Below are 26025 nucleotides of genomic sequence, written 5' to 3' on the forward strand. Positions count from 1 at the left end.
ATAAAAAAAAAAGAAAATACACTTTTTGAAATATTGAATTTCGAAAAAATTTCAATTTTTTTTCTTTTTTGCTAAATAAAAAAATTTGAACTACTTTTTTGCAATTGTTTCTACATGAAGTCGCTCGTGTAAGTAATTACGATCATTTTGAACCCAGAATTATTAAAATCGGTTCATTTTTGACTAAGTTATGGGCATTTAAAAAATTTTTTTTCTTATATAATTAAAAAAAATCGAGTTTGAGCCGAAAAACAAAATTGCCGATAACTCTTGAAAAAAATTTTTTTCGGGCGAACAAAAAAATACGTGTCTCATTATTTTGACCAGAGAGCAACATATTTTAACTACATCGAAATCGAAGAACATGACCCGAATAGCCCGGTTGAATTGAAATGGAAAGCATCTAATACATTTTGTTTTTTGGCTGCAGTTGCCTGGTGGCAGGCAAATCTACTGGAAACAACTGATCATTCGCTTCATTACCACTGTTCAGTTCAAGCTCTAGAACAGCTCGAATTGAACTTCGAACACTTCGGCGGAAAACTCAACTTTTTTGATAGGCGTTTTTCCATCTTGGCTGCCTTGTTATTAAACAAAATTGCTGCATGTAATGCATCTGCAAACTGTGAGACGTGGATTTTGGAGTGGTTGCATTGCGGTGGTAAGCCACGCTTACCATGTTGAAGTTAAAACCAAGGGCTTATATGATCTCTGATTTCAGCAGGATGGAACTCTATCTTTAAGATTGGAGATACAGAATGCGCTGATACAAAACAAAGCAATGAAATAAAAGTCATGCCATTTTTCAATCAATTTGCTTAGGTAATTGTTTGTGAAATACTAACAATATCATAATTCAGATTTTTTCTGGGTTGACGCCCGTGGAGAGAAAAGTAGCATTAGCCATGAGAGACTGCTATACTGGCATACCAGTATGCACGATGTAGCCTCACATTTTACAGTTGACACTCCCGCCAGGGATGAAGAGGTGGACCGCGAACTACCTGAGTGGTCGTCACTCGTCGGTATATTTCGAGACCAAACTTAAAAAAAGAGAAAAATAAAGCAAGGAGTACCGCAGGGTGGTGTCCTTTCACCCTTGCTTTTTGATTTCTATATTTCGAAACTCCCCCAGCCACCAGAGGGAGTCTCACTGGTCTCATACGCCGACGACTGCACGATAATGGCGTCGGGCAATGACATTGATGGCCTATGCTCCAAAGTAAACGACTACCTCGACCGCCTTTCTCGCTTCTTCACTGCGAGAAACTTAAAACTTTCTCCCACTAAATCCACGGCGACCATTTTTACCACCTGGATAAAGGAGGTCAATCTGCAACTTCAGGTGCACGTCGATGATACCCCAATACCGACGGTAAATAACACCAGAATTTTGGGAGTCACCTTTGACAGCTTGCTATCCTTCTCAGCGCACACAACCGCTATTGCAACGAGAGTACAGAATCGCAACAAGGTCCTCAAGTCGCTCGCCGGCAGCACTTGGGGCAAAGACAAAGAAATGTTGCTGTCGACTTTCACAGCAATATGCCGCGCCTGTCTGGTCGCCTGGAACCAGTGATACGCAGTGGACGAAGCTCCAGACCTGCAAAAATACTGCCATTAGGACCGCGACAGGATGTCTCCTGATGTCCCCAATTCAACACCTGCATGACGAGGCTCACATGCTCCCTGTTAAAGAGCACAACAAACCGTAGGCCTCACCCATGCAGACACCTGCTCGAGCCTGAGCCACCTCCCAGGCACATCAGGAGACACTTCCTCAACTACGTGGACGAGATCCAGGACATAACAGACAGACCACTACAGGATCAGACAGTGTACAGACAGGCCATTAACGACATTCATCGGGAGACCCTTACCACCTTCTTAAGCTCCCGACCTCCGAATGCCATTATCGGAGTCCAACCACCACCTATTGCAGACGAAGAGCTCCAGCTTCCCCGAGAGTCCCGCGTAACCTTGGCACAATTACGTTCTGGATACTGTAGCAGGTTAAACTCCTACCTATCCAGAATCGACCCCGACATATTAAACATATGTCCAGCATGTGAAGGCACCCCGCACGACACTAACCACCTTTTCACATGCCCCATCAAACCCACTCATCTAACACCTCTCTCCCTCTGGACCCAACCCGTCGAAACAGCCAGTTTCCTGGGCCTACCGTTAGATGAGCTAGACGAAGACGACCGGTAATTACACTACACTGACAGGGCGAAGGATACTGATACAACAACAACAGCCTGTAGCCTCACAGCTATTTCTACGTACTAAGCAGGTCGCCACTATCTACCACTCTCCCCCCGGAATGCCAAAAAGGTATTACCTCTCGGGCTGGTTAACACAAAGGCTCTAAGTTATTCTTGACGCCTACGAACTCCGCGCGTCTTAGATCGTTATGAATGCATTTTACATGCATGTAGATTCACTACCAGTTGATTTCAGCATAGAATCCACTATATATTCTCCGCTTTCTTCCCTCTCCTTGTAGATTAGGAAATTTGATGAACTGTTATGACCAAATCCATGGTCCTTTCCAGCCACGTCGAGAGGATAGGTATTAGCTCATTGGTCCATCTGCTCTTGGGTGACCTGTTCCACCAGTCTTGATAGGCATTTTTCTATCTCGCCTTGCTTTACCGTTCCGGCAGCCTTATACGAGTATGTATATACTGGCTTCATTTCTTTTGCCAGAATGTCTATCGGGAGTAGTCCTGCAATGACGAAGGATGTGTCATCGGAAATTTGTATTCAATGTCTCAGCCCCTAACCGTGCTTCGTACAAAAGGACTGAGCTGACAACCCTACTACATTATATTTTTTGCTATGGCTAGGGCCTTCATTGTTTGGCATTATTCGTACCAGACAAGACTGTACACCCGACACCTTCTTCGCAGCGAGTGTTTTAAAGTTTAACCGACAATCAATCATGACCGCGAAGTATTTAATAATGGGCTTTGAATTGATAGTTATAGTTACAACATTTATCTTCATAAAGTATACTGCCTTCCTTTTACTTATTACTACATCAGTTTTGTGCTCTGCGAATTGCAGGTTCATAGACATTAACCAAGCCTTGTTCCTACCTACTGATTCGCTGGTGATCCTTGGGCGTGTTTTGCCACTATAACCACGGCGATATCATCTGCGAATCCAATGACTTTGGTTGTAGGAGCATATCCAGCCTACGGACACCATCGTATATAAATCTTCATAGTAGTGGGTCTTAAAGTGATAATTGGAGGACCCCTACTGTTATTTTGTACTCTTCAATGCCTTTACTAATTATTCTGATGATATAACTGGGAGCCCCTATATTTATGAAGGCTTCTATTATACGATGCCAGCTGGCTGTAATAAACGCGTTTTTAATGACAAGGGTTACCCCGGCGCAGTATTCCTTTTTCCCGCCACACCATCTCTTGCCCCAATGGCTCTTGTTGCTAATTCCACCCCGCATTTGATAGCATCCACGGTTGAGCGGGATTTCCCGAAGCCGAACTGGTATGTGGATAGAATACCTTTATCTTCTGCGAAAGATGATAGCTTGTCGCAGATAATTATCTAAAGAATTGTCCCCATTGTATCTAATACACATATCAGAGATAAAATGCGGGTTCACCAGGCTTTTTATATCAATTGGGTAAACGCACAAGAGTTTACATCTTTCACCTCTTTGGGGAAGTGCCTTCGTTTAGTCAGGTTCGGAATACCGCTAAAAATATGTCCGGACGGTTAGGAATCGCCATTTTCAGAGCCCTATTTGGTATGCCATCCGTGCCTGGAGCTTTCTGAGACCGAATTTTATTCCAGGTACTCATCTTCCTATTGTGTGATAGCATATTTTTAGATGCACATACATATGTTTTTAGCATACGAGCCTGTTTAAAGCCTACAAAACAATACGCGGTTATTATTCTGAGTCAGCCAAAGGAGGCTAAAAAGGGAACTATTGAGGATGAGGATTCTGAAGAGTTATTATTTGCCCCATAAGCCTGTTTTGCTAGCTAAGTATGTAGCTGCACTGCCTGACATACTTATAAATGGGAATATTACATGGCTGCGGTTTTTTCTGTGTGGCCCTACGAGTTGGCATATCCAACTCCACTATGTACGAGTGCACGTGTTGTATGCCGCATGCTACTTCATGGTGTTGCATGTAAATTCTTAAAGTAGTACTTAGTATTATTATTTATTATTTTAACACTTTTCAGCAGCTCTCAACAAGTTAGGTGCTGTTAGTGGTATTAGCATAAAGGTTTTTGGTTTGTTTGCTTAGACAAATATAAGCAGTGTAAGTGCTGAGACATTTTGGACATTCAAATTTATGATTTCGGTGGATATCCAAACATGAAGAATTTCCAATGCGGCTGCGGTATATGAACTGCAACACAAAAGTGCAACACAAACTCATAACTTCAATGAAAGCAGCGCCACCATGTACATACCATACATATGTGCTTATAAGCAAGTTTTAGTGGAAAATTTCGTTTAGCGAATACTTCATATTTTTTAAGAAAGAGTTATAAACGGAGTATGGTAAAAGAGGACAAGGAATAATGCGGATTATGTTTTCAAAGCTTACGAGGTGATCAAACCTTGTCTTATGTGTGTTATCGGTGCCTACGCCATTGAAAACAGCCTTCAGCTCAGTTTAAGTATGAAATTATGATGTATGATGATAGATTGTTTCAGCTTTGACCATAAGTATTTGCAGATCTACAGTTGAGCTCCGGTCAATTATCGACACATTTTAGATTGAAACCTCTGTATTATATGAATCTTGGTTGCACAAGTGTGGGATATAAAACCTTGAATACCATACATCCAAATCGACTTAGTAACTGCATTGTAGGTATATAAGAAATTTAAAATCTAAACTCAGTGCTAATTTTTTGCTTATAAGCCAATTTAAGTTAATTGACTCTAGCTTCATTGGCAATGCCTTCGCTACGCAAGTTTTCTGTCCAAAGGTAAGCCCATAATACTTTGTTTGGTCATCGGGCCAGCTTATGGTCTCAACGCAAAAGTTACATTTTTGCACTTTTGCTCATTTACTTGTACACGCCAATTTGATAGCCATTCTCCAACAAGGCGCACCTGTTGCTCTAACTTTCTTGAAGCATCCCTTAAACCGGCTTCATAAAGCAGTATCATCCGAAAACAGATGATTTTATCTTTTACTTGAGATGTGAACCCTAGGACGCTACCTTCAGGAACACCAGACATTATGAAAACAGTTCAGAGATGTTGTTGTTGTTGTTGCGGTGGTTGAACATTTCCACTAAAATACTCCTAATTAGTGACCAGCACCGTTTTACTACCACTATCTCATGTGATGATGTATTTTTTTTTTTTTGTTTTTTTTTTTTGTTTCCAAGTCAGACCCATTTAGTGAGGTCCAAGTATAATAGCAAATCCTTTATCTCAATGTTTGAGATCTCCTTAATTTGCTGTAGGAAAGGCTTACCGAGGGATCGGAGTCATGCCCTGGCTAGTCCCGGACATTCACTTAAATAGAGGAAAAATCTTTCCTTCGTCCCTTCCGCATGACAGCTTCTACAGATAGGATTGAAGGGTAGATTGAGTCTAGCTGCATGATCCCCTACTTTCCAGTGACCTGTAAGGGTTGCAGTGATGCGTGAAATGTTTGGCCGAGAACATCCTAACAGGTCATTCGTCCTTTGGATTTTATATGACGGCCATGCGTTTTTTGTTGTAATACATGTAGGTATTTGCTTCCATCTTCTTTCGGCTAGAGCATGATAGTGTAAAGCAATAGATGCTTTTAATGTGTTCAGTTGGGTGGAGACTGCCACCGCCTCTGCTATGTCTAGCGTCAAACCTTTTCTTGCTAGCTCATCCGCTATCTCATTGCCCCGTATGTTCCTATGACCGGGAACCCATATCAAAGTAATTTCAAGCCAATGGCTGAGCAGTTCCAGCTCCTCTCTACACTGTAAGACCAGTTTGGATGAAATGTAGTTGGAGTCTAAGACCTTAATAGCTGCTTGACTGTCTGAGAAGATAGCTACTCTTGCACCAACTTCCTTGTAGAGCTCTAGGGATTTGCATGCTTCTCTGACCGCTAAAAGTTCTGCCTGGAACACGCTGGCATAGTCAGGAAGTCGAATTGACTGAGAGATAGGTTGAGTGGCTCCGAATGGAAGCCAGCTCCCACACCACAGCTCATCTTAGAACCATCGGTATAAATTTCGATATCGTGTTTTCCAATCACCTCTCCTTTGCTCCAATCGGCTCTCGGTGGAAAACGTACCGTAAAGACTTTCTTGAAGTTGAGGTCAGGGACTGTGTAGTCTGATCCGTTTTTGAGCAGCGAGGGTCCCTGTAGGAGGATCTTACTGTGACCGTATGACCTTATTGTCCAGCTTCCTATGTCTCTGAGTCTCACCGCGCTACAAGTAGCTATTGTTTTAATGTGTAAATCTAATGGCAATAGATGTGTTAGTACATTGAGCGCTTCAGTAGGACTGGTGCTAAGCGCTCCTGTAGTTAAGATACACGCTGTTCATTGTATCTTGTTCAGCTTAGTTTTGTTGTATTTCCTTTCTGTTGCAGGCCACCAAACTAGTGCCGCATATGTTAGTATTGGCCTTACAATGGCTGTATAGGACCAATTGGATAGTTTTGGTTGGAGACCCCATTTTTTCCCCAACATTCTCTTACAGGTGTAAAGTGCTATATTCGCTTCCTTTACCCTGTACTCTACGTTGGATTTCCAGCTGAGTTTGGGGTCCAGGATAACACCTAGGTATTTTGCCTGTTTGGTTAGCGTGAGGCTGACGCCGTTTAGTTTTGGGAGCTTAAAGTTTGGCACCTTGGTTTTCTTGGTGAATAGTATCAGTTCAGTTTGTCACTGATTGTGGTTGGAAGCATTCCTGGAACCATAAGCAATATGTCGTCCGCGTACGCCACTACTTTAATTCCCTTCTGATCAGAGATAAATTCAAATTATTTTTTTATGAAATTTTAGTGACGTTTGCTTTTTGATTTTGTGCCAAATGAAGATGGTAGAGCAGTACTCTCATTTCTCAAATACTATTCTAATTAAATAGGCTTATTGTGCCGTGGTCTTCTCGAAATCCAATTATTATTTGACTGAAAAATGAGGAGTAGACTTTTAAGAGTACTAAAATAAAATAATATTCAAAAAATATTTTTTATATTCGAAACCTTGACTATAAGCCTTAAACGGTGGTATCACTGCCTCTTTGTGTCTGAAAGATCAACAAAGTTTGTGTAGTCCGTTGAGCCTCATGGTTGAACTTACTTAAATCGTTGAAACCAAAAGTGCTTGAATTATATTTTTGTGATCCTAGCTAATAGCTGGTGGAATGCGTTTCCATGGAAAGAAAAGTGAACCACTTGTTATCCAAATATATTGGCTTCGATGAGAATTGCAGACTTCGATGAAAATTGCTGCCCTGCCAGCACATGGTTCAGCGTGGTTTACGCCTTTAGAGACAAGAAGAAAGCTAGGTATTATACCCATTGTTAAATGTTATAGTAAGCCTGACTCTATTTCATCTCACAAAGTCGATGTTCAGTTTAATAGTGTCACGCGTTACGTCTATGGTCTCAAAAGATATGACCACATTTCTTTATGAAAAAACAAAACTCTAGAATGCAGAATTTATGATTATTTGGCGACTAGAAATCGTAGACTTATGTATAAGTTAATTTAATTCAAAACTCCCAAATATTTTCACGAGAAGCTAAGATTGATGAGATCTAATAGGCATCAAAGTCTGATTGCCTGCAAACATTCTTGCTTGTATTCAACAAGGCTCTTTTTCATTAATGCTAAAGAGTTAATTTAATACACGAAAATTCTACAAAATTTCGCTAAGAACCGTAGACATTTAGATCCATAAAAAATAAAATTGTGTATAGGTCGCACGTTGTTTTAGGTAAGAGGACCCTGACAGGGCGGCCTATTCCTTGCCAGTTTTACATTGCGAATTTTGTAGCAAATTTTCATACGTGTAGGCTAGAGAAAAATGAAGCTCACTGAACCTAAAACGGAAAAAGAAACCAAAAAGAGCAAGAAAAAAACGGAATATCAAGTAGTAAGCAAAGCTGGCGGCAGGATGCTTACAAACACGCAGAACAACAGCAACGTTAATACAGGACTTTTTAACTTGGCAGTCGTTATTTTGCAGTGGCAGTTGCTACTTTGCTGCCCTTATGTAAAATACGCTGCACTCTTATTTAATTTCCTCATTTAGCTCCAGATTTTTATTTGGGTTCCACCAGTAGTCGCCTGCTGGTCGCTAGTTATTAGCAGTTGGCTGCATCTCCACTACATATGTGTTATGAAATAATTCCATATTTTCCACAATGCGACTGAACTTCCATCTATCTTATTTTCATATTCCAACGTGTCGTTTAACATCAGTGTGTGACTACTGTTATGTGTACAACGACTACAAGTGTGAGCGATTACAAAATTGGGTGAATAATAAAACATAAAAGAAAAAATATTCTTCCAAAAAACCTAGAAATTGGCAATAATAATTAAAAAGTGCAGTAGTGGGTCAAAATTCATAGTTAAGTCGTGGTCTTCCTGTTATAGGTTTATCTTTTCATTTTTACAAGTCGAATTAATTTGAATACAATTTTATTAGAAAAAAAAAAATTAAAAAAAATATCTCTCCTTCTTGCCTGAAAAATGTGTGGTTATTGCCGCGCTTTCATCGTGAGAAAATTTTTTCCACGTAGACCTTTTTCCAAATGTGGGAGTAAGTAATCCCTAGGGGTGCATAGAGTGACCTTAATTTTTTAGGAGGTTATGTACCCGGCTTCTGCCACTGCATAATCATAATCATAGTTATGAGCCCCTGTTTCATCTCCAGTTAAAATATATTCGAAAATACTCCTTAAATTTACTCCGCAGAGCTCCAAAAAATCACTATAGTACTCCATTCACAGTTATTTTTCATATGAAGATGATCATGAAAAATAGTCAGTATAGCACTAACAGATAGTGCTAATAATTTAACATTTATTCGGCATCCTCCAGTACAAGTTTCTAATTTTTCCACAAATTCTTCTGTATCAGCAGTGCTTGGCCGCCTGACCGAGGGTCATCTTCAATACTTCAATACATTACGAACTTTTTTTTTGACCATTTTCACTCACCCCTTTTGAATGAAGGTACAAGATCAGTTCCTGGTTTGCCAAGGATTCAATCACAGTGGGATGTTCGATTTTCTTCTACATTGTCGCATCAGTCATTACGATCTTCTTTCACCAAGGTTTACCAATTAAGTAATGTCCAAAATTATGATACATTTTGTATTTTTTGCGTCACGTATTGCAACTTCTATTACACTTATTAAATTACCCGTCTCCCTAGTAAATTACCCCGATTCGGACTTCTTAAGGTTTTTCTTATGCTCTTGTTTTATCAAAATATACAGCAATGCTTGCCCCAACAACCGTTTCAAGATTATAAACACACCACTATTTTTTATAAATACATAGCTCAAACTATAACAAAGTTCCTATAACGCAAAGTGACAAACCTTGTACAAACTTTCAACTTTTTAACCACAAATTGTCTGTTTTAATATAAGGCTTACAGCAGATTTTTCAAGTAAGACTGAATAATTCGGCTTAAGGTTTGTTAGGTAACAATGCGATTTAGTTTTCTGCGGCATAGCTAAGAAAAGATGTTTAATTTTTTTTGTTTATTGTTTTAAGTTGTTCAATTTGCATATATCCATTACATCGAATTGGCGGCCGCCGTAGTCGAATGGGTTGGTGCGTGATTACCATTCGGAATTCACAGAGAGAACGTAGGTTCGAATCTCGGTGAAATACCAAAATTAAGTAAAACATTTTTCTAATAGCGGTCGCCTCTCGGCAGGCAATGGCAAACCTCCGAGTGTATTTCTGTAGTTCCCGGTGCTGCTTTTCAATGAAAAAGGTGGGCCTATAAGCTATATAAGCTTCACAAACTCTTCAAAGCTTCGTGCACTTCATTTTAACAACGAAGATTTTACATACATACTTCATCTATTGAACGAAGAAGGCACACTTTTCCGCAATTGCAAACAATTTTACATGGCAAGGATCACTTAACTCATATTTTCAAAAATTATATTGACCTCATGCCCACAGATAACTATGGAATTATTATTCGTGCTAACAAAACTCCAACTAGTTCTCATGTCAGAAAATGTACGCGCCACCAATTGAATATTTAATAATTGCCATGGTTGGAGTAAACCCTCTGATCTTCATGGTTGTGGATAAAATGGACAACCAAAAATGTAGTCAATCCACTAGCTTAACAACAAAAAACTATTTTCTTTGCAAAGCATTTCACTGCATTACACTTTACAAGGCCGCCGAAATGGAAGAGGGGGTTGAATTTTAGGGTGGGTTGAAATTCATACTACTACATACATTCGAATTTATGTACGTACAGGGCCCGCCATCTATCGTTACGGATTTGAACTAGGTATTATTTGAAGAATGGTAACACCTAGCTGTCATCTGGTTTGACAGAAAATTAGTTTTATTCCTCAGCTGAACGAAAATGGTTGTGTATACGCAAAGAACGCTGGGAAATATTGCATTTGGCTCCAACAAGATGGCGCTACTTTCCACACAGCGAATGCTACGATCAATCTTTTGCGCACTGTCTTCGAAGATCGCATTATCAGCCGATATTCTGATATCGTTTGGCCACCTCGGAGCTGCGATTTGACGCCGTTGGATTATTATCTTTGGGGTGTCGTCAAAGACCAGTGTTATGCCAACAAACCAGCAACAATTGATGCACTGAAGACTAATATATGCCATGTCATAGCTGAAATACAGCCGCATATTGAGTAGCCACTAAAAGTTCGACCCAAATTGTGGGACATCAGAATTCGTTTTAGAGGTATGGTTCCTTCGGCAAAGTTCCTTATTTTGATCCCTAGAATACGATTTTCACAGAGCAATGAGCGATTTTTTAATCGACCCGCCGTAGTGTACATTCAAATATCGAGTAAAATATTTATAAAAATCAAACATTTTTTTTTTTAATTTTTATAATTCAACGGAATTTAATTCTTTCATGTTTTATTTAAATTTTACGAAGGGAAACGTCCAAAAATAAACATGTTGCATTTAGCATAACGTATTAGCAAAAAAATCAATTTCCTGATGCACAAAAAGCAATTTTGTAATTATATATCCTGCGTCCGGGATAAGACTTTCGCAAGAGACAGAACGCTTAACCTTTACATTACATATTTTACACGCTACAACTATATTGGAGTAAATTTGTTCGAAGTTTCTCCACACGGAAGATATTGAAGGCATTGCAAAATCTCAACTTTTCAAAATCAATCACAAACAGAAGTTAGAAGAAAAGTAAACATTAAAAGATAACGGCAAATTAAAAACTACACGGAATAAATTTATGATGAATGATAGTTATAGGGTTGCCATAAAGCAACGACTAATGCAGGAACCGCGGAGAGACTTTAGAGCACCTTCTGTGTCTTTGTGCGGCATTATCAAAAACGCGTTTGAGGGTCTGGAGGATATCTCAAAAACAGATCATCCTGCGTTCCTTAGGTTTGCTAAAAGCGTTGACATCCTGCGTATTGTCTACTTTAAATCTTAATAAAGGTCAGTCTCCATCTGGTATCGCTAGGGATCTAAAGGTCTATGCGTGGCTTAAAGCGGGTTAACCCAACCTATCCGGGTTAACCCAACCTAACCTAGCCACATAGCAAATTCTGCAAAAAAGTATCAACCCCAAGCACCATATTCGAAAATTGTATTTGTTTCGAGAAGGAAGCATCGAGTATTTATTTGCAGGTACAGGTATAGAGGAATCACCACCCACGATAGTCGCTTCTATTTTACCTGAGCGATCCGAATTTGTATCTAAGCAACGACTGTGAAAATAACAGTGTGCCTCAAGATTTTGGGTGCTTTTAAGAAGTTATGAACCAGACTAATTTTATTTACTTTTCAATTAATACTTGTGACTAAGCCACAGTGAAATGGTAAGGTTTGTTAATAACATGAAAGTCGCAATAAAATCAGCAAAACAGAAATTTGCCGACTCCGAACGGCAGATGTCTTTTATGAGTAGCTTTTTCATGGCAGATATACACTCGAAGGTTTTCCATTGCCTACCGAGGGGCGACCGCCTTTTCTTAATTTTGGTATTTCATTCGAACCTAAGTTCTCTCTAAATTCCAAATGAAAGTCATGCATCAACCCATTCGGCTACGACGGCCGCCATACGGTCAGAGATGGACGCTTCCATTATATTTATAAAAATACATATCTTGGTTATTTCGTTACTGAAAACAGTAATTGCCGCAATTTCAGCGATCTTGTAGTTTTGAGGATATATTGATGAAATTCTATTAGAATTAGAAATTGTGTTTGTACAGTTTTCTTTTTAATTTAACTCGGGAGAATTATATTTCAAATTGCATTAACAGGTAAATGAACTCAATATAACATTTTCCCCCCCTAACTATGGTAACGTTGCATATTCTCCATCAAACCGCGTTTCTGTGAAATTTTAAAAAATGGGTGGAAATCATCCTAATCTACAAGTTAAGATATTTTTACAGATATATGTACACATGTATGTACATATATTGAAAGGGGTTTTAGTCATAATCATTTACTCGTCCATGGCTTGAAACACTGCAAAGGAAGAACTAAAATCCAAATGACGAAATTATGCAGCCCAACAACATGTGCGCAAAGCAAATTTCCGAACAAAATCTGAGCGTGAACAGAACCATAATTATGTATATGTGCTCGTAAAAGCATGTGCAACATGCAACGCATTGCAAGACCACCGCTGGGCCGTGAAACATGCAACGCAGGACATTTCGGTATTAACTTCGAAGATAAACGAGTCATTTTAGCAATGAGAAAGGAGGAGAACATGTTTGGGATACACGGCAGCATTGTGGAACCTACGGGTAGACATTACCTCATAAGTGCAACAATAGCTTTGGCAAAATCTGTAAAATGGCTGAAGCGCCACAAGCTGCGCGGATTAGGTGCAACATGGAAAGTTCTTCGCATTCTCCTCGTCTCTTTATTGCTCATATGCAAATGAGTTTGTATGGTAGATAGCTCGAATTGGTAAGTATGCGCCTAAATTGTTGAATTGACACAGAGTAGCAGCAGGAAACTTCCAGCAATCAGTTGAAATGAATATATGAGTTTGACTAAAAAAAAAAAAACAACTAAAATAGTATTTCAAAATCATTTGCTTTAAAAATTAGGACTATTTTTTGATTTTTGCGTAAATCATTTTTCGTTTTTGGATTATAAATCGAGGATTGTTCGAAAGTTTTACATAGAATTTATTTTAAACCGAATTCAACTTAAGTTATTATACTAATTATATATAAAGATTTATTACATATAATTTACATTTAGCAAGACCCAGAGAAGAGGAATTGGAACCATGTTATTTCGTGATATAAGGAAAATTTTAGTAAGGCAAAGAAACTGCAGTTTAATCAGATATAGCACCAGTAAAGCATATGATTTGATTTTTTTCTATTCATTTAATCTCTAAATTGCCAAATTATTTACATTACTCTAATCTTTGATTATAGAATTCGACGTTCTAGGTACTAAAAACAATAAAAAATAATAATTAGCTCTACTCTTCAAAGCAGCGCTGAATGAAACGCACTTTGAGGGCAGATCCGCCGGTTTAAGCTAATAAATTGGGTAGTCGAAAAAGTCTTTTCGTATTTCTAATCAAACTTCAACTCATTTTTTTTATATTTGTAAGCAATTTTATTAAACCAAATATGTACCATTTTGGTCGACCACCTTTTGCCATTTTTCTTCTAGAGACATTATTCCATCAGTGTAAAACTTTTGTGGTTTTCGGCGAAAAACTGCGACAAGTAATTTTCACAGGCTTCTCTTGAAGCCAACTTTACTCCATTAAGGGAGTTCTGCATTGACCGAAACAAATGGTAGTCCGATGGTGCAAGGTCAGGGCTATATGGTGGATGCATCAAAACTTCCCAGCCAAGCTCTCCCAGTTTTTGCCGAGTCATCAAAGATGTGTGTGGCCTAGCGTTGTTCTGATGGAAGAGGACGCCCTTTCTGCTGATCAGTTCTAGTCGTTTTTTTTCGATTGCTTGCTTCAATCTCATCAGTTGTTGACAGTAAAGTGTAGAATCAATCGTTCGAGCAGGCTGGAGTAGCTAACAGTGGATGATTCCTTTCCAATCCCACCAAACACACAGCATAACCTTTCGAGGCGTCAATCCTGGCTTTGCGACCATTTGTTGAGCTTCACCACCCTTGCACTATGATCTTTTTTGCACATTATTGTCGTATTTGATCCACTTTTCGTCTCCTGCTACCATTCGCTTCAGAAATGCTTCGATTTCATTTAGTTTCAGCAAATAATCGCAGATGTTAATTCGGTCCATTAAATTTTTCACAGACAATTCATGTGGTACCCAAACATCGAGCCTCTTTTTATAACCAGCCTTTTTTAAATGGTTCAAAACTGTTTGATGATGAATGTTTAGTGCCTTGGCGATGGCATGGCAGCTTATGTGACGGTCCTGGTCAATCTGTTCCATAATTCCATAGACTTTTTCAACGATAGGTCGACCGGAGCGAGGTGCATCTTTCACATTGAAATTTCCAGAACGGAAGCGAGCGAACCATTGTTGTGCTACACGAACTGATACAGCATCGTCTCCATAAACTTCACAAATTTCATTGGTGGCTTGCGTGGCAGTCTTCCCTTTTTTATACAAAAATTTTAAAATATAGCGAGTTTCTTCATTATATCACTCATTTTTGAACAGCTATAACTTTTTTCAACTTCTCCGAATTTAATTTTTTTTTGGTTAAATGAAGCTTAAAATGTCACCTTTCTAACACAATATATATGACACAATGTGATTGGTAGCACTGGAGATAGATGACTCCAACGACATCTATTGACAAAATACGAAAAGACTTTTTCGACTACCCAATATGTATACCTATTTACGGAGTGTTAAAAAAGAACGCTAAAATTAAAGGAGGTAGTGATATGAATAGGAGGTAATTGTATAATCTTATACAGAAAACATGGGTTCGTAAACTAACGATGTTTTAGATATGATATTTTATTTTTATACTTTATTTCTAAGTAGGCACAAATTTTTGCCTAAAAGATATTCGAACTCTCTCGAAAACCCACTTAGTGGCTCAGATTTGTTGGCCGTTTATTTAAGTATTTTTAATTAAGCAACTGCAGCTCGTTAAGGCTTTCGGCAGGATTCAAGTAGGCTAATTTTTTAAAATATAAATGAAAATAAGTCTAGAAGATCTAAATCAGGCGATTATACCGGCTCATATATGCCAAAATGAATCATTGTTATACTGGAACTACATTTGGTCCATAGAGACGTCGTCAAAAGATCAAATATTGTGTTTTCAGAAGGTTTAAATGAATTCCTCGAAACATACGATGTGAGGGAATCTGGTAATTTTGATATGGTTTGCCCTTCGATTGCAATCCCATTCTCGTTACCATGCATTTTCCTTAGATTTCTCTTACTTGGACCTGAGTTTATTTATTTAGAGCTTATTTTAATTTAAATTTTTCAATGTCGATTGGGACCATCATACGCATTCAAACTGAAAAAACGCGTCTAAACGGTATATTTTTTCTTTTGACAATAGACTCAACATGTAGCTCTTATTGGTCATACTACGAGGGGTGCCTTTTATATGTCGGGATTAGAGAACAAAAACAAATTTTAATCACCGAAAATCACTTTATTGTTTTTCAAAATATTCTCCATCAGATCTATACACTTTTGCATGCGTTTGAACCAATTGTCGAAACACTTTTCCCACTCTGAATGAGGTACCTCCAAAACATGCATTCTGAATGCCGCAACCGCTTCTTCAGGTGTCGAAAAACGTTGACCTCTCAGTTTGTTTTTTACGTACGGGAATAAAAAGAAGTCATTCGGTGCTCAGTCAGGACTATACGGCGGATGACCCATTAATTCAATGTTTTTGGTGCTCAAAAATGCAGTGAGAGCTCGCATTGTCCTGGTGAAGAGTGATCCGTCTTTGGCGATTGGTTTTAATAATTTCTTGGAAGACAACTGGCAAACAAATGGTTGTGTACCACTCAGAATTTGCTGTTCTGCGTTGTTCTAGCGGTACGGTTGCGACATGTCCAGTTTTTCCGAAAAAACAGGCGACCATTTGGAAGTGCTTCGTGCGCGAACAACTTTTGTTGGATTTGGCTCATCTTGAAACGCGTAAATCCATGATTCATCACCTGTCACGATGTCATAGACGTGTTTCGAAGCCCCCCAATCGTATTTTTTGAGAATTTCCTTCGACCAATCGACACGAGCCTTTTTTTGAGCGATAGACAAATTGTGTGGGATCCAACGCGAACAAATTTTTTTGACAGTCAAATTTTTATGCAATATTGAATGTATGCTGGTCCCACTAATGCCTAAGATTGTCTCAATCTCACGATAGGTCACATGACGATCTTCCAATATTAGTTCGCGCACAGCATCAATGGTTTTCGGAACAACAACTGATTTTGGATGACCTTCACGAAATTCGTCTTGGAGTGAACTACGACCACGATTGAATTCACCATACCATCGATAAACACTGGTCCTTGATGGAGCTTCATCGCCAAAAAATGAATTAAGTTCATCCATACAATGTTGCTGAGTTAATCCACGTCGAAAGTTGTGAAAAATAATCGCACGAAAATGTTCACGATTTAATTCCATTTTTGGACCGAGATGAATCTTTTAAGTTACTGTAAGCAACACAAATAGCGCTGGTATTTCGAAACGTTCTGAGTACGTAAAAGCCAAAAAATGTCAAACTTTGCGATACAGCTGTCAGTTGCCAGATTGCAACACCAGGATTGCCAAATCCCGACATATAAAAGGCACCCCTCGTAAATGCATAAAATACATATTAAAATATGCTGTTTAGGTTTTACATTTTATTGGTTTTTTTTTTTTGGTTTTGCGTTTTATAATGTTTTTTTTTTTAAACAGGCAACAGCAGTTTTTTAAATCTTTCATGACTAAGACTTGGTCGACTGGATAGCTATTTTGAAACACAAATTGTGGAATGTAAAAAACAAACTGAGAGGTCAACGTTTTTCGACACCTGAAGAAGCGGTTGCGGCATTCAGAATGCATGTTTTGGAGGTACCTCATTCAGAGTGGGAAAAGTGTTTCGACAATTGGTTCAAACGCATGCAAAAGTGTATAGATCTTCGTGGAGAATATTTTGAAAAACAATAAAGTGATTTTCGATGATTAAAATTTGTTTTTGTTCTCTAATCCCGGCATATCATAATTAATATTTTCCAGTTAGTAATAAATAAAAATTATAATTTGCTATTTTAGTAGTTGTTATATTTGAACCCAGTTTTTATTTAATTTCTTTTTGTTGAAATTACTACATCGGTTATAGAAATTCTAAGATTATTGCAACTGCTCTGTTCTCTATTAGCTTGTCATTTTCAAGCCTTGTCTGGAAATTAATTTACTAAAGCTCCATGCTTTTTATATTCAAATTTCTAACATCTCCATTCGACTTTAGTTGTTATTTCTTTGTGGCCCAGAAATATCAATCATTTAAGAACAACTAAAATTTTATTGGAGTAATTATTTCACACGACTTAAATATAGTATAAGTACTACTAATAGTTGGAATATTTCTTTTTCTTTTTTGTACTACTTTTAAAATCAATGCCCAAGGTAAGGTAGTTTACAAAACGATTATTACCTATTCTCTTTTATTACTCTCTATTATTACTCTTTGGGTTCTTATAAGATTCCGCTAATTAAAATCTCGCAAAAAATTGCCACAGATTCCTAAAATGTTCCAAAATATTGGAAATGACAGTCATCTATCTGAAAGTCGATATGTTTGAGAAGTTGTTCGACTGTTGAACAAGTTTTTGATTTGGTGGAAACAAATATGTAGTTTTTTCCTGCATTAACATACCACATCAAGCTATTGACTAGATAGCTCCATTCGATATTTTAATTGTTCAACAATAAAGTTACAACTTAGCATGTTTGCATAGACTGAAGATTAAATTAGCTATCCACATGCTTGCTTTATTCCCTTAGCTCTCCATATGGCTTGAATATTATAAGTATATTTCATATGTACGTCTGTTTGGGAATTGTCGGTGTTGAGAGACAAATGCTCGACTTTATTTATTACAAATTGTTAGTCACCCATTCAACTGTTAAATTTTATCATCAAAATGGCAGCTGACAGCGAGAATTGAAAATTAAACGTTCAAACGCAGCAGTGGCAATAACGATGCTGATAGTTTCAGCAGAGACAGCAACATTTCTAATATTTTAAGCGTCGTCGTCGACCCGCAATATCGGTCCAGCATAATGTTACCACCAAACCGCACAATTTTCGAATTGAAAAATTCCACGCTTGCGTCAAACCTCAATGGCTGGCGCACATTCTTCCGGGCTTGACGCATTTCGGTCCGCAGCTGAGTAGTAGCGCCGGCTGTGACAGCCACTGAAAGATTTACACCCAGCATATTTCACTGCACTGAGCCGCTTGGTTGGTCGGATGGTTGATGGGTTGATGCGGGTTGAAACAATTGCTGCACGCCACCACAATTTCAGTAGCTGCAACAACAACAATACCCATTACACTGCCAATAACAACCACTGCCACATACTAGAATATGAATATTTTTAATAATTATTTAAATGTTCATGGCGAAAGGAATTATAGCACTATTTGATTGTTGGTGAGCTGGATGAGTTCTTGCGCGAACAATAACTTTGTCATATTTTTCCCACATAACAAACGCCCCGAAAATAAAATTCGATAATATAAAAGAGTAACACAAAAGAAAAAACTGCTTAAAAAATTCAAACACATTGCATTCTCGCGCCGACAATCAAAACTGCTGACAGCGAATTTGCATTTGAAAGGACGCGTAAATGGCGCAGGCGGTTATTACATTCACGCACCACGTTGCCAATGTTGCTGCTGCTGCCTTTGCTGCCTTGGCTATCACTGCGGTTGCTGTGGTCTTTGTGGTCGATGCGGTTCGCATTTGCTGAGGCTGAGTCGGGTTCAGTTCAGGCTGTTTGCGGGAAGTGCGGCTCATCGAATTAAAATGAACCGAGCCAACACTTTTTTGTTTTTAATATCTTTTTTGATACTACTATGAAAGCAAATGAGTAGAAATAATTTAATATAATTTCATCCATTCACAAAAACACAAAAGAATCAATTCAAAATTCGAACAGCTACCTATTATTTTGGCGATAAATGGTTTGCGAGAGAGAACTGAGACGTATGATGACAATGAACAGTAGCAGTCCCAACTGTCCCAACAACCCCTCCATGTGACGTGGCCGCGTTCGTGAAAAGAAAACTCTACGCTAGCGGCATATCAAGCGTCAAAGTTACAGAACACTAAAGAAATTGAATAAGTTTAGTTAGCACAGCCTATTTAGAGAAAATATAATTGTTTTCAACCGAGAATCTTTTACACAAATCAAAATCATTCTCAAGCATTATTCAATTATTCAAAAGCATTATTCACATCAGTAAGAATCGTGAACTTTATAATTTTTTTGGAAGTGCTTAACTGGATTCAGCGCAGTATAGTAGTACACTCGGCTTTTGGTAAAGGTCTACTGTAAAGCTTTGTTAGCCGTTGAAACAAAAAATCAATGTGATTTTCTAGAATGCAAGTAGTCTGATTTATGTAGTTTTAAGATTTTAATTAGGTATCACTATCGAACTTAGCAGTATCTTACCCCAAATCGTATATCATTGCACATATCAAGTGTAAAATGAGCTTCGTTGGCCATCAGAATTTCCACAGCACTGATTGACAGCTGATCGATTATTTTCAATGTACAGGTAAAGCAAAACTATTTCAGCGCATTACTGTGTACATCAATACTTGGCTGAAATAGTACTAAAACGACATCTAAACAACGTAGTATGTGACTCCGAACGGTTGAGAATTGCCAAAATTATTTAAAATTTTAAAGTACGGATCCACAGTCCATTGTGGGCATGAATCCCTAAATTAAATAGCAAACTTCCATATGATTTCATTTATGAAAAAGATTCTAAAACTCAATATGCTGTTCGAAAATAGCTTAAAACTACAGGTCTTTACCTATTCACCAAGTGGAGCAGAAGCTCGGCCGAACACCTTACAAAGATGTACGCGCCATCTTGTATAATTCCATATTCCGGTGGCCGCCGTAGCCGAATAGGTTAGTACGTGAATACTTTTCAGAAGTAGACTGTTTCAAAACTCCGATCATAAACCACCAAATAAAAGAGACAGTTTTTTCTAATAGCAGTGGCCCCTCAGCTGGCAATGGCAAACCTCCGAATGTATTGCCTTCTCATAAAAAACGCAAAAGGCTTCCTTTCGGAGGCAGCATATCCTGTAGGTCCCTCCAAACACCCAATTACATATACTTATACACATATTTCCATTTGCAGATTGAGATGGCGCAACCTGTGTGCACGAGGTGTGGCCATTAAGTAACGGAACTGATATGAAAGAGGTGTATGGTAATGAACTTTCATAGTTTTTGAGTGTTAATCCTTATTAGAATAACCAAAAATAGGGGTTAATAATTCTTGTTCCAATCATCCGTCCGCGCAAAAAACGGATGAAAATATCGAAAAAATGGTAATCGGTCAAACATCCCAGGGTTAGACTATCCGTCTTATTCACTAGATTTTTCATCAATGTGACTTTTATCAACTTCCAATGAATAAATATGCATTAAAAATTAAACGGATTGAGTCTGTTCAAGTTGTGAAAGATAAACCCACGAGAGTTACGTCACTCAACCATTCTACTCCAAAAGAAAATACAATTAAAGTGGACTGGTCATCGTAACTCGATACCCAACCAAATAAGTGCCATTGCACTAACGCATTTCACAAGCGACACAATTAGCTTGTAAAGAAATGAGTGCAACGACACTTATGCAAATAATTTACAAAATTTAGAATAAGCAATATTTCGTTGATTCACCAAATATTGTACGAGTATTGTAGGTGAATCAACTATTAGCAATAGGTATAATAAGAAACCAGAAAATATTATAAATACCAGCTGTAAGCATATCAAGATTGTATTTGAAAATATCATTAAATCAATAAAGCCGCGTTTCGTCGCCACTTTTTTTTTAAGCCACGACTTTCGCTTTGGCATATTTCGCGCGCTTTGTAGCAGCTGACAACAGAAGACCCCCGGCGCTATTTCGAACATTGGAAGATTCACACAAACCATTAAAGGTGTGTAGCAGTGGTGTATATTGAAGACAAGTAAATATGAATGAATTCACGGTAAAGTGTGATACTGTGCTTTTTAAACAACTGAGAGCCGCACCTCGTATGAAATCTGGTAAGCATTCGTAAATCGTTCACTGCAACGGCATTTTTGTGAATTATTTTAGTTACGTTCGCAAAGGTTATAAAGTTATTAAACTAATTAGACACAGATTTTAGTGTGGATATTACTAACTACAATTCCGGTGTCAGAGTTGGACGAGGAATTTGAGTTTAATGTCCGCTTCAATACAGATATTACGAAAAATCGTACTCAGACGCTATGACCGAGACAACGACGAGCCGGTATAATAAAACAGCTTTGCTGAAAATAGGCCCACTACAGGTACAGGACTAGCGCTATTACTAAAAATCGTATTCATGGCTTAATTAATCAATGCACTGGATTTTTGTTTATAGGCTTATAGGTGCACACTTTCAAGAAAGTACTTATAGAATACTTTGTTAATTTAATTCTCACTTGGGCGGTTTGAGAAGGTAAGGGCTAGTACTATACATCAGTATCCCGCATATGAGTTTTTCCACAGCCTTAAATTTAATGCATAGAAGTATTATTTATTATAATTACTATTATTTGACTTTTAAATTTAATGGCGGAATTCACAGAAATCAAATTTTGACCAGTCGATTTTAAAGTTGTATTCGACAGTACAAATAGAAATAGTACAAAACTAGTTCGGCTATGCAATATCAGTAGCGCGTCAGAACTCGGAAGGACTTATCCGAACCGTTAGATACCTAACGCCGTTTCAGACAGGGTGACTCGCTGTCGTGTGACTTCTTTAACCTGATGTTGAAGAGGATCGTGCGTGCCGCAGAACTTAATCGCTCAGGCACATTTTTTTATAAGAGCGTACAATTGATATTGACATCATCGACCTTAACAACAGCGCCCTTTTCCAAACTGCATAAAGAATCAATGCGAATTGATCTGGAAAGAAGTACCTCCTGTCGTCAAAAACAGTCTGGGCACTCGCGTATCGGCACTCACGCCATTATTTACAGCTATGATTTCGAGGTTGTAAAAGACTTCGTTTATTTAGGAACCAGCATTAGCATCGATAACAGTGTCAACCTGGAAATCCAACATAGAATCTCTGTATAATTTAACTGATTCCTTCAGCTGGTCTAAAAGGCTACAATAATGTTCAGAATTTATTGTTTTACCAGTTGCAAGTAATCTACAAAAAAAATTCCCTTTGCATCTCAAAAAACTGATGCTAACACCTTCTTGGCCGATTTCTGGACTCGAATCCGTTCCGTAGCCGAAGAGCCAAGTTCACATCACTATTTAGCCTGCTGTTCTGATTTAAGATCATGGTGATAGATTCAAGTCTCATATATGGTGACGAATCAATTCTCAAAGTCCATTTTATTCTTTCCTAACGCGCATTCGAATGTGTTTTTGTTCCATTGTTAGCGAATGTGGCACCCATTGTGCACACAGCTTTTTGAAACCCAATACTTCAGTCAAAATATTGCTTACACTACCCAATGAGATGCCTAGGACTTCTACTAACTCTCCTTCAGTCACTTGACGATTTTGCGATATGATTTTCTGTATTTTTTTTTACGATTTCTAGTATTGTTACTGTTTTTGGACGTCTTTGACGTGGATCGACTTCAAGGCTTGTACGACCACGTTCAAGTTCAGCAACCCTTTGTTCTATTGTACTAAGAGATGGCGAGAAGTCCTTATACATTTTGAACATGCGTTCAAACTTTCCTTTGCTTTTAAACCTTACAAAAAAAATTCAATCACCGCACGATACCTGATTTTTTCCATTGTAGAAAATACTATTACACGTCGGTACTAAATGGCTTGTAATCAAAGAATAAATGGACAGATTGAAATGAAACTGTACATACATTCATATGAAGAGTGTACCAATATGACAAATAAAAAATGTAGGCTAGTAGCGAAGCTCTCTCTTATCGAACTGCAAAACTTATTGAACAACCCGGTAGGTGCGTCTTTTGAAAGACCCTTTACTTCAAATTTAACGCTTTTGAAACTTTGCAAATAAACAAAACTCATACATAAAGCCAAACATGGCATACAATTCGTATGAAGACTAACTCAAATTAACTTTAATATTTTTTAAGTATTTCATATAAAGTTCATACAGTTAAAATCACATAGAATTGTGTAAAAAAGCATTTCTACTTGGAATTATTTTGAGAGAATAGTAAAAGGGCTCTTCCGTCATGCTTTTGTAATTAAATAAAAACTGAAATTGTGTTACCAACGGAAATTTCGTGTGCTTCAGGAGTTTTTCTACAACAAATGGCTAGCTTTCAAAGACCAAGGCAATATGTCTAATGAAAGATTACAAAAAGGAGATGAGACTCCACAGTAACTCACGGAGGAATTTTCTTACGCACATGTTTGTATGCGTACGTGCTCACCTTCTTTGTCTGCGGATCTCCAATTTCCGAATTTGTACTCCTTTACATTATTCGCCTCGATGCGACTGTAAGTTATATTCGTTGAATGTACTCGTACATATGTATGTACATAGACATTATCCAAATGTTTGGCTGCAGAGATGGAGGGTGTACGCGCCTTTAATCACCATCTGTTCCTCGCATCTTCAACTTGCCACAAAATGCTTTATTGCATTTTGTTGTGCACGTTCGAGTTCTTGTTGTGGCTAGATGCCGGATGCGAAAATGGCGACGACTACAGCAAATTCAACTTCGTATGCCACATCGCTTGGCATACCTGAGCAGTTTTTCATCCTCCATCAGCTCAAGCAAGGAACCTCGTGTGCAGTGGTGCGCAATTGTCCTTTTTTCTTTCTTTACATCTTACCACCACCCACCGCAATCCGCTTGGGCTGCTGCAAACAACTTTTATTACTTCGTTTTCCATTCTTTTGGTATTTTTCGAAATTAGTTTTTGCTCTTCGAGTTGGTTTTAATATATGGTTTCGCATACATATTTATAAGGCTGAAGAACATTCATCTTCCGCACAAGGAAACCCCTACTACCCTCAAAGGAAAGCAAATGGGGGCTGCTGGATGGATTAGTGTATATTTCTTTTGAATCTTTTTGCCACCTCTGAAACTAACACCAGCACACAAATGGTGGATTCCCTAAAACGAACGCCGCGATAAACGGGTAATCTTTCAGTATAACAGCACACCTAACACCCTCGGTTTCACATTGTATACGATATCATAGCAAGGTAAGTAGAAAACTGAAAAAAATCGCTTTAATAGAGTGTTCAAGAGAAGGATTCTGTGGAGGATTTTTGGAACGATGATCTGTATCAGGTGTACGAAGACATGGATGTAGTGCAGCGAACAAAGATTCAGTGCCCGCGCTGATGACCTAGACATGTAATCTGAAAGTATTCTATACGATGGCCGAGGGTTGTAGCAAAAGAAAAGCAAGGCCTACACTGCATTTGAAGAATCAAGTGGAGAAGGAATTGGCTTCGGTTAGCACGTGGAAGAAACGAATAGCGTGCTTTAAAAAAAAAAGAAAAAAATGTCATATACAAGCTTGACGTCAATCATTGCCAATATAACTTAAATCTTAAACTGACCCCCCTTTGGCTTTCTTCGTTTAAATGGTGAATCTTGAATTTGACGCAATTAGATTATTTTTATCATAGTGAACTACAACAAACTGTTAGCGAGCTTGAATTTGGTGCGTCAATCCGAGGTTATGCGCAGATGCATAACCTACCTTGCATTTGGCAGCCGTGCCAGAATGGGTTGGTGCGTGGCTACTATTCAGGTGGTTCTCAAAATATGTACGTTTCTTTGTTTAAGGTATTGGAAGGTTTTTTTTATCAACAAATACCAGTTACTTGTCGTACACATTCAATCCACTTAAAACTTCAAATGTTCCATATTTATGTGTGGAACCAAAAAGTCACAAATTATTTGCATGTAGCGCTGAAAATTTACGAAAACCTTGGCTCGAGATTATGTTTTTAAAAAGGTGGTAAGAAATATCAAAATTAATATGTATTCCTATTGAAAATTCTAATAGACAAATTGGAAATTGACCTTTCTACTTTATTATACCATTACTGGGAGCGTGTTTTTTCTGTTTCTCTTTTTGGTTTTGTTTTGTAAGTTGAAGTAAAGCTCATTGTGTAATAAAAAGCGTAAATACACCAAGCCTTGGTGCATTTTATACAAAAAATTGAAAAATTCTACCAACTTCTCATACCCAATTTCATGGTTTTTAATTAAAATGCCTAGCAAGATTTTAGGTATGCAATTTTATATTAAATAGTCAAAACATAATACAGCACATTTCACAAGAGCAGAAACTAACTACTCACTCGATTGTCCAGCGTTTGAAACCTATTGTGGCAAGAATCAAAAAATGATAGAAACTATATTTTTCTAATAAATGCAGATAAGGTCAATCGCAGAACATGATTATGCCATATCAAGGCTTATACTGTTTCAAGAAATAATTTATTTTTCATTGAACAAATTTGCTTATCTACGTAAAGCCGGTCGCTCGTTTTCAAAATTTTGTTAAAATTTCTTTAGTGCTTCGACCAAGAGTAATCATTTTGAATAACTGCAATTAACACTTTCTGCCATTGATTGACACAATAAAAC

This window comes from Anastrepha obliqua, chromosome 1 (assembly GCF_027943255.1).
Source record: "Anastrepha obliqua isolate idAnaObli1 chromosome 1, idAnaObli1_1.0, whole genome shotgun sequence".
NCBI classification, from domain to species: Eukaryota; Metazoa; Arthropoda; class Insecta; order Diptera; family Tephritidae; genus Anastrepha; species Anastrepha obliqua.